The sequence below is a fragment of the Pinus tabuliformis genome, chromosome 2_1, assembly GCF_031772625.1.
Source record: "Pinus tabuliformis cultivar Carrire ecotype Pingquan chromosome 2_1, CPIR1, whole genome shotgun sequence".
Lineage (NCBI taxonomy): Eukaryota > Viridiplantae > Streptophyta > Pinopsida > Pinales > Pinaceae > Pinus > Pinus tabuliformis.
Window position 1 is genome coordinate 805,368,835 of NC_142299.1, and position 9,819 is coordinate 805,378,653.

The following is a 9,819-nucleotide window of genomic DNA, read 5'->3' on the forward strand; positions in this document are numbered from 1 at the left end:
CTTTCCAAATTTCGAAATTTATCTTTAAAAATTGAATCATTTTATTACACGATTAAATTGGTATATCTCAAATTTTTGTTAAATACTTTCCAAATTTATCTTTTTACCAAGAGTCTTTTGTTACCCAGAGTCTTTTGTTACGATATCAATTTGAAACCTTGAAACCTATACACTTATACATTAAAATCTATATTCATATTTTCTTTCGAAGAACGTCAATTAGTATATTTACATCACAAAAGAATATCAGTTGCTATATTTACAATATTTACAGCGAAGTGTTCTTCAAAAAGCCATATCTCTTGAAATGGTTTGTTGCTCCAACCTTGTCAACACTTACTTCTTTATTAAAATCATCAAACTCAAACTTCCACTAAACACTTTGATTTTTTCGTTGTTATTAGCGCGAAATTTACATTTGATTTAATTAATTACCTTGAACTTACAGTTGATGTAGAATTAGGCATCCAACTTTATTGTTAGTTGATGCACAAAGTCTACAATCAACATAAAAAAAATATAGAAACTCGACATAATTTATAATCAAAACTAAAATACAAACGGGTTGTTTTTTAGAATCTAAAAAGCCTCTGAACTTGAAAAAATTGTGAGACCTAACAAATCATTGAAGAAAGAAGCTCAAATGTCTGGATCTCTCTTTTCGCTATGCTTCCACGACTTTTATATCCATATAATGTTAGAAAAATCATAAACTTAAACAGCGATTCTGCATGCGGAAAGAACTGAAAAGAATCACTGAAACTTAATGCCCAGGGATATGGATTACCTCCAGCCATTGGTGATGTTTTGATGAAGGCCACAGTCCACTTGCCTGCTACTTCTTCTGCACTCCAGCTTCAATCCAAGCAAAAGAAAAAGAACACAAGAACACAAGAATTCTGAAGGCACTTCCAAGCTCTGCTATCTCAGCTAGATGGTGTAGAACTGAAGGGGATTGAGATGCAAGCTTGGGGACCAAACAGATGAATTTATAGCTAAGCTTCCATCAAGCTTCTGATAGCTATGTGTCAGATGTCCCACAGATCAAGGCAGAGAACTCCAGATGGGAGTAATGGACCACTTCAGTAGCTCCTAACAATAAATTTATTAGCTGTAGTTGATTTCCTTAACTTAAGGAAACTACTGCAGTTGGTTTCCATAAGTTAAGGAAAGACTGCAGTTTAAATTCCATAATTTTAGGCAGCAATTTTGCATAAACTAATGGAGCTTAACATTCTCCCACTTGGTCCATACTTCCAAACTTAATGTCTCAACTTAAAAACCATTGATAATCTGTATTAAGTAACAGATACATGAATCATGGCGATAAGTCCTCTTATGACGAGTATTATCTTCTATGTATTACTATGTATTTATTCTTATTATAATTTATGTGGCAACAATTTCTTAATGAATAAACCCTATGTTTATTCTTGGTCCTTCTTAAATGAATTTTCTCAAATCAACTTAAGGTGCACATAAATATGAGAAAAAACATCACAATAATTAAGAATTTCATTACCATTGTCCATACAATGAAAAAACTGCATAATGGAACCAAGTCCCATATTCAATACATGATCCTTGAATTTAAACGGTGGCATGCCCTTAGTCAAAGGATCAGCGATCATTAACTCAGTGCTGATGTGCTCAATGACCACTTTATTTTCTTTAACACGTTCCCTTATAGCTAAATACTTAATGTCGATGTGTTTATTTCGACTCCCACTTTTTTAGCCATAAAACCAGCAGCTGAATTATCACAATATATTCTCAATGGCTTAGATATAGAATCCATAATTCTAAGCCCAGAAATGAAATTCTTAAGCCATACACCATGTAAATTAGCCTCAAACAGGATATACATAAGCATGTAGTCTTTGGTCCCTTGAAGGTACCTCATTACTTTCTTTGCAGCTCTCCAGTGGTCTAAACCTGGATCACTCTGATATCGTCCCTACATTCCCAATGGGAGCTACACTTGGTGAACAATCCTTCATCCGAAATCTCTCTAAAATTTTATTAATATAGATTTCCTGTGACAGACCCAAGATGCCTCGAAATCTGTCTCTATGGATCTTAATGCCAATGACATAAGATGCCTCACCCATATCCTTCATATCAAAACTTTTAGAGAGGAATTGTCTCACCTCATGTAGCAAACCCTTATCATTGGTTGCTAGCAAAAGGTCATCCACATATAAAACAAGAAAACAAATTTTACTCCCACTAACCTTTAGGTATATACATTGATCCATAATGTTTTCTACAAAACCAAAAGAAGAAATTACATTATGGAATTTCAAATACCATTGGCGGGATGCTTGTTTTAAACCGTATAATGACTTCTTGAGCTTGCAAACCAATTGCTCACCATGACTAGAGGGGAATCAATGAACATGTGTTATTAATGAAGAAGTGTTGTCAATCATTAATGACGAAGTGTTATTAATGAAGAAGTGTTAATAACCATCATCCTTTAGTGCCAGTGTGAACATGCATTGAATCATATGTGACATTGTTTTGTAAATTAATGCAGTAAAGACCATTAGACAAAATACCATTCCCAACATAATCAGATTTATAGAATAGACTGAAAAATTCTTCTCTGAAAAGTTTAAGGAATATCCAAAAGGTACAAGCCTTGAAACTGAGATCAAGTTTCTAGAAAAACTTGGAACATAAAAGGTCTTTTCTAACTTCAAAACAAAACCGCTACTTAAAGCTAAATAACATGTTCCTATAGCTTCCAAATGCGAGCCCATCTTGTTTCCTGATAAGATGCTTTGCTCACTTCCCACTGGCTTCCTTAGGTTCTGCAAACCCTTTGTCTGCAAGCCATTTCTGATATTTGGCGCATTCCTTCTTCATGTGTCCCTTCTTCTTACAGAAAAAACACTTGGAAACCTTCTTGATATCAGCTTGGGGAGGTGCTTTACCTTTCCCTTTCCGATTGGCTTGAGATTTGCCCTTTCCACGCGTTGCCAACATTGCACTCTCTCCCAGTTCCATCACCAGTCTCTCTTCCTCTTGAACACACATAGTCATGAGTTCATTAATTGACCATTTATCCTTATGTGTGTTGTATGAGATTTTGAAAGGTCCATATTGGTGCGGAAGGGTGTTCAGGATGTAGTGCACTAGGAAGGACTCCGATATTTCAACCTCGAGTTTCTTCAATTGAGCCACAGTGTCCCTCATCTGCATGATGTGCTCGCGCACACCTTTCACACTGGTGAGCCTCAAGGATGAGAACTTCATGATTAGGGTGTTTGCTAGTGCCTTGTCTGAAGAGACGAATTGTTCATCAATGGCCTTCAACAAGTCTCGGACCTTGTCATGCTGATCAACGGAACCTCGAATACCAGCTGAAATTTTAGTCTTAATGAACATCATGCTTAGACGATTGGATCGCTCCCATCGTTCATAAAGCGCGACGTCCGCTGCAGTGCTGGTATTAGTGAGTGCCGATGGTTCATGTTTCCTGATAGCATAATCTATGTCCATCCACCCTAAATGAAGGAGAATCCTCTCCTTCCAAATCTTGTAGTTATCTCCCTTAAGTTCGGGAATGTCACAACGAATTTCAGAGAGATTTGCAGGTTGTACTGCTGCATCAAAATAAAGGATCGCATGCTTATGTTAAAATTGAGGCTTAATAACTTTCATGTTTTACCAATGTAAATCATGCAAAAAAAGAATTGAATCAAATGACATGAAAATTGTCTGTGGGCTAAATTTTCAATTCAAACAGACTCAATAAAACTTTATGAACTTTCATGTTTTACCAATGTAAATCATGCAAAAAGAATTGAATCAAATGACATGAAAATTGCCTGTGGGCTAAATTTTCAATTCAAACAGACTCAATAAAACTTTATGAACTTTCATGTTTTACCAATGTAAATCATGCAAAAAGAATTGAATCAAATGACATGAAAATTGCCTGTGGGCTAAATTTTCAATTCAAACAGACTCAATAAAACTTTATGAACTTTCATGTTTTACCAATGTAAATCATGCAAAAAAGAATTGAATCAAATGACATGAAAATTGCCTGTGGGCTAAATTTTCAATTCAAACAGACTCAATAAAACTTTATGAACTTTCATGTTTTACCAATGTAAAACATGCTAAAAAGAATTGAATCAAATGACATGAAAATTGCCTGTGGGCTAAATTTTCAATTCAAACAGATTCAATAAAACTTTATGATAAAACTTATTAATTCATAACTCCTGTGGGTAGGTTATGAAATTTTATCCTAATTAATCACATAAATATAATAAAAACTCCTGTGGGATAAAATTTATTATATTCAGTGTAACTAATTACAATTTAATGTCTAAATAATCTTTATGTGATCTTGCCAATCAATATATAATTTTATTTAATTAAAGATGCTGTGGCTATTCTCTAATTAATTAAAATCATATGGATCACTAGACATTATTTTGTTGCATAAACAAAACTTAACCAGAGAGAAAAATAATGTTTACTGAAAGGAGTAAGTCAAAATGACATTTTAATAAACTCCATAAAACTGTAATAATTCTCCAGGAAAATCAAAAGCAGTCAGCATTACCGAAAATGACTACAAATTGATTGTTCAATTTATAAACTAAACCCGGAGCTTGACTCACAAAAATTAATTTTCAACAATGCTAAATCAGAACTTCATGCGAAATAAACATAGAATCAAAACTGAATGCCCAAATGAGAAATAAACCATTTATTATTTCTCTTTAATTACAAATGTTCATAAAAGTAAGTTCAATGTAAATTTTACAATAAATATGTAATCAATTTACTTTGCATTTTGCATTGTTGATTTTATATATATAACCAAACCATACAAACATAATCAAAAGTATCATAATTTTATACCGAATTGACTGCAAAATTTATATATAATCATTTCTTTGCCACATACGATATATATCATATCGAAATATATCTATATGATATATCCAACATTAAACTTACGATATATATACCATATCATACTAGCAACTACCTTGCAATCTGGAAACTTTACATATTCTGAAGAAACAAAAAGTATATTTTCAGTCTTTAAATCCGTGTGAACGAGATTCAACTCATGCATATCTGCCACATATCACTGGCGAAATTAGGAAAACAAAATCCTAAATAGATACTGCTAGTACCCTTTTCAAGAGCCATGGCAATGCCATCTCATAAAACAAGGCACCATCCAATATTATATTTTGGAGGCCATTAACGTTAGAATATGTTCACAATTTCCACAAGCGATGACTAAAGAGGTATTAGAACATAGGATTTCAACTTCACTAAACAAAATACTTAGTATAAAATTAAGAGGCCTATTCAAATCCCATTGATTCTTGATGATGACAAAGTAATAAAAACGAAAGCCTCCAAAACTTTAAAAAAGGTGAAGTGAAGGTTCAAATATGGCTACAACCATACGTAAAAACCGAAATTGATGTGAAGAGAAATTTTAAAAGTAAATCTATCATGAAAGAATTAATATGGAACATGTCAAGAATTATTCTTGATTTTAACAAATCTCAACGAAAATACTAAATTTGTAAGAACTTTAACATTCAAAAACAAGCTCCCGAAATTAATGTATTTAAAATAATCCTTCAGCTTATCTCATCTTTTAATGGATCACAGTGAATATTTTTGCAAAGACATTAATGGAAGCTTATGAAAAGAATACGCTCATCTCACAGGCAAAGGCGAAGAGTATTTTATACTGTAATAGAAAGCTTCGAGTAGCAGAACTAGAATATCCGTGTAGTTTCTTCATAATAGATAACCTTTCAAAAAAATATCAGTATTTGACTTTCTTGTTCACAATTTCGTTTGCGAACAAGACTGCAATACCGTCATTAATTTACGGGAGCCTCTACACATTTTCATATGACAAATATGCCAGCTAATCTATGACTGTGACCATCAGGGTCTCATACAATGACAGACAGAACTCCAATGAGCACAATAACATTTTTAAGGATTTTATGAATTAAGTGAAAAGAATCATAAATTTCCCAAAAATTGTACTATTTTATTTCACTATAATTAAATAGCCTAGCTGTTATCATTACATTATAAGGTCTTTTATGTTGTGTTTCCAGAATATATAATTCCACGCAGCTAAAAACTTATGCATTGAAAAGGGCACCTTACCACGGCATTAAAAACGACAATATAATATACTCATAAGTTCCACACTTCTTAAAGATGAAACACCAACGGTTGAAAGCTTTTAACTAGGGTTTCAATTAGTAGGGCTCAGAAACAAGCAATAACCCAATTAAAATTGGAATTTTAGCATAGATTGCAAGAAAATACTTCTGCTACTGGTATAAAATCAGTAAAACGGAAATTCATATTTAATTGGATTAACAAGTAAATATGATTGTTTTTCGTTTCTTCCCCACAATTAACCCTTGAATTCATATAACAATAGGCAAACCATGCATACCTGCATAATTTCATATCTGCATAACTTCACTCGCAATTGAGTGCGAGACCTCCAAAAATAAAAGGGAAAAAAAAAGAAAAAAATCGCGATCGCAAAACCACCCGGAATTTGCCGGCCCCAGCTACGGCCTCAGCAGAACCAATATAAACCCAGTACAAGTGAAACTAATGCGCGGCCCAAACCTATAAACTCATATTCTAGCATGATGAATTTTAAATCTTATAATCTACAGGTACGAGTTTTGAATAATGGATATGATAAGCATGAAAAATTAAAATTCTATTAAAGTCCCTTAAAAGTGAGCCTTAACTTTTAAGTCATCGAAATATTTTAAGAAACAAATACTTATCATTCAAGCGATAAAATTTCATAATAATAAAGTTTAGAATTTCGAAATCAGTGGGCGGCGCCGGCCCTAAGGATAGCGACACTTCGGAATCTGGATAGCAATACAGAGCAGGAGAAAAAAGAGGTGCACAGAAAAACAAAAGGGCGGCGAGAGCACACCAAGGTAGAGATAAACCGTTCTGATACCAAATGTTAGAAAAATCATAAACTTAAATAGCGATTCTGCATGCGGAAAGAACTGAAAAGAATCACTGAAACTTAATGCCCAGGGATACGGATTACCTCCAGCCATTGGTGATGTTTTGATGAAGGCCACAGTCCACTTGCCTGCTACTTCTTCTGCACTCCAGCTTCAATCCAAGCAAAAGAAAAAGAACACAAGAATTCTGAAGGCACTTCCAAGCTCTGCTATCTCAACTAGATGGTGTAGAACTGAAGGGGATTGAGATGCAAGCTTGGGAACCAAACAGATGAATTTATAGCTAAGCTTCCATCAAGCTTCTGATAGCTATGTGTCAGATGTCCCACGGATCAAGGCAGAGAACTCCAGATGGGAGTAATGGACCACTTCAGTAGCTCCTAACAATAAATTTATTAGTTGTACTTGATTTCCTTAACTTAAGGAAACTACTGCAGTTGGTTTCCATAAGTTAAGGAAAGACTGCAGTTTAAATTCCATAATTTTAGGCTGCAATTTTGAATAAACTAATGGAGCTTAACATATAAGTTACCCTCTATTATTTCCCTTCACTGTTGTTACTTCTGCGTGTGTGTATCCCGTTATCGATTCATTGATTTTGTAAGGTTATTTCATTGCATTTCCTTATACGAGATATGTTCAATTACCCCTGCTAAATTGTGCATCAGATGTACATTTATAACAATTCAGCCTGTTCTTCCATTTTAAGGACTAACCAAAAGCTCTATTGCTTCTTTCTTTTCTTAAACAAGCAATGTGTGTAACATGTGCCAAAGTCTATAATCTTGTGAACACGGATGGCGTGTAGGTTGGTCATAGAAATAAATATGAGGTTAAACGCAGCGGCAACACGAATATGATAATTGGAATTGAATGAAACAAGAATTGTGAAAAAGAATCATTGGGCCAACTCAGATGTCAAAAAATGAATGTATGTGTTAAAAAAAATAATAATAATAAATAAATAAATGAATGTAAGTGTTTATATATAGAAAATTGGAGAATTCAGGCTTCCCACTACTTGATGATCAAAATATAGGTCGGAGTCATTTTAAAATCCAATTCTCAAGTTGGGTCAGAGGGTTGTTATCAAGGTTCCTTTTTTATGGCAGTCATCCCTCACCTCATCTACACTAATTTTTTGTCTTGCAAAAATGTCTGAGATGTACTGTCATCACACTAATATCATCTTGAGATTTTCTGGTTAACGCTACTTCTACAAGCTTTTTGCAAGCAGCTATAGGGCCGCCTCCTGAAGGCGTCAAATTAGGCTCTTTCTCGATGCAGAAAGGCCTGGCAATATCCACTGCTTCTTGATTACTGACCATATTCCACAATCCATCTGATGCCAAAATTAAAAACTCGCAATCAGATGTTATTTCAATCTTTCTCGTCTCTGGTTCGGCCGTTATCCATTGTTTCATGTGTGAATCGCCTATGGCCCTCGATACAGCTAGAGACCCCTGAACTCGCCAAACCCCATGGCGGAGGTCCACAATTCCACCCAAACTCTCTATCCGTTGTCGCTCGTCCTCCCTTCCAGCTTGATGATCACATGTAAGTGCTTCAGAAGATCCGTTTCTGCTAATAACTACTCGACAATCCCCAGCATTGGAAACCACTAAGTTACCATCTATAATCAGAGCAGTTGCACAAGCAGCACCGCCGCTGGCATTCTGCTTCAAAAACTCTGCGTCTGTTTTTAGGTACCCAGCTCTAACAGCTTCTTCGAGAAGGTTCTCTGTTTCGTCTTAGCATCCACAATATTGTGTCCAATATTTTCGGCAGCGAAATCTGAAGCTTTCCGACCGCTATGACCATCGAAGACGCCGAAGAAGGCCTGTTTGGAATCGCCATGAACATTGAGAATGGCCTTGTGGGTGTCCTCCATCAATTCTCGCCGACCCTTTTTGCTTGAAACCGCATAATGAAGACCCTGCACATTGACCTCCATCGCCTGCTCTACTGCTGAGAACAGCGAACCTATGCCGGGCAACTGGGGCGGAATATCCAGCCTCTGCGGGCGTTTCCTCTTTAGTGAAGGCGAAGGGCACTTGCGAGCAATCAAACCATTCTCCTCCGGGACATTGACACTGAGAGAGACCGCCCTCGTGACTGGACTCTTCCCGCTGTCGCTCCACAGAATATTCTCGCTTCTGTTAGTCAGCACAGGACTCAGCCCATCGCGCACAAAACTATCCTGGATCTCGCTGGTACCGGGCGTTTGGAAACTATGATTCCAATGGGAACTTGCCCATACTCCAATGTCAGAATCGCGTATAGAGGGGGACTTGCAGGACCCCAAGAGCAAGGGGGAATTCCCTGCTACAAGGCAAGCCATTTTCACAATCTATGGATGCTGCTGCTACTGTGGATGGTGGTGGCAAAGCTTGTTGTTGCCTTCGGAAACCTTAAGCAGCAATGAATAAATCCCCCTTTTTGCAGCTTTCCCTGTCTGTTGTTACAATTGAATTGAATGTCTCGCTCCGAGATCGTCAGAGGCTGTGGATCGTAGGTGCTCTACTATGAGTATTCATATTGAACTCGAGCGTTGAAATCGAATCCAAATTACAGTTGTGTCGTTGGTCAACACCCCCAGTACGCGAATCGGCCACGGAGATGTGAATTACAATCCGTAATACCAGCGTGTCTGCGGTGGAATAGGATGTAATCCTTACTGCGTTTCTTTAGTGAGATGACGTGTCACATGAGAAGAGGAAGGGTTTTGTTAGGGCAGACGCATTTATTGATGGCACGTTGCAAGCGCTCACGTTGTCGCAATTAATACTTGGGATGC

General features: G+C 36.2%; 1 pseudogene; it reads right to left on the bottom strand.

Annotated features, from left to right (window-relative positions):
* Positions 1-8,006: 8,006 nt before the first annotated feature.
* On the bottom strand, positions 8,007-9,502 carry LOC149203036 (putative protein phosphatase 2C 53 pseudogene; annotated as a pseudogene).
* Between the last annotated feature and the right edge of the window lie 317 nt (positions 9,503-9,819).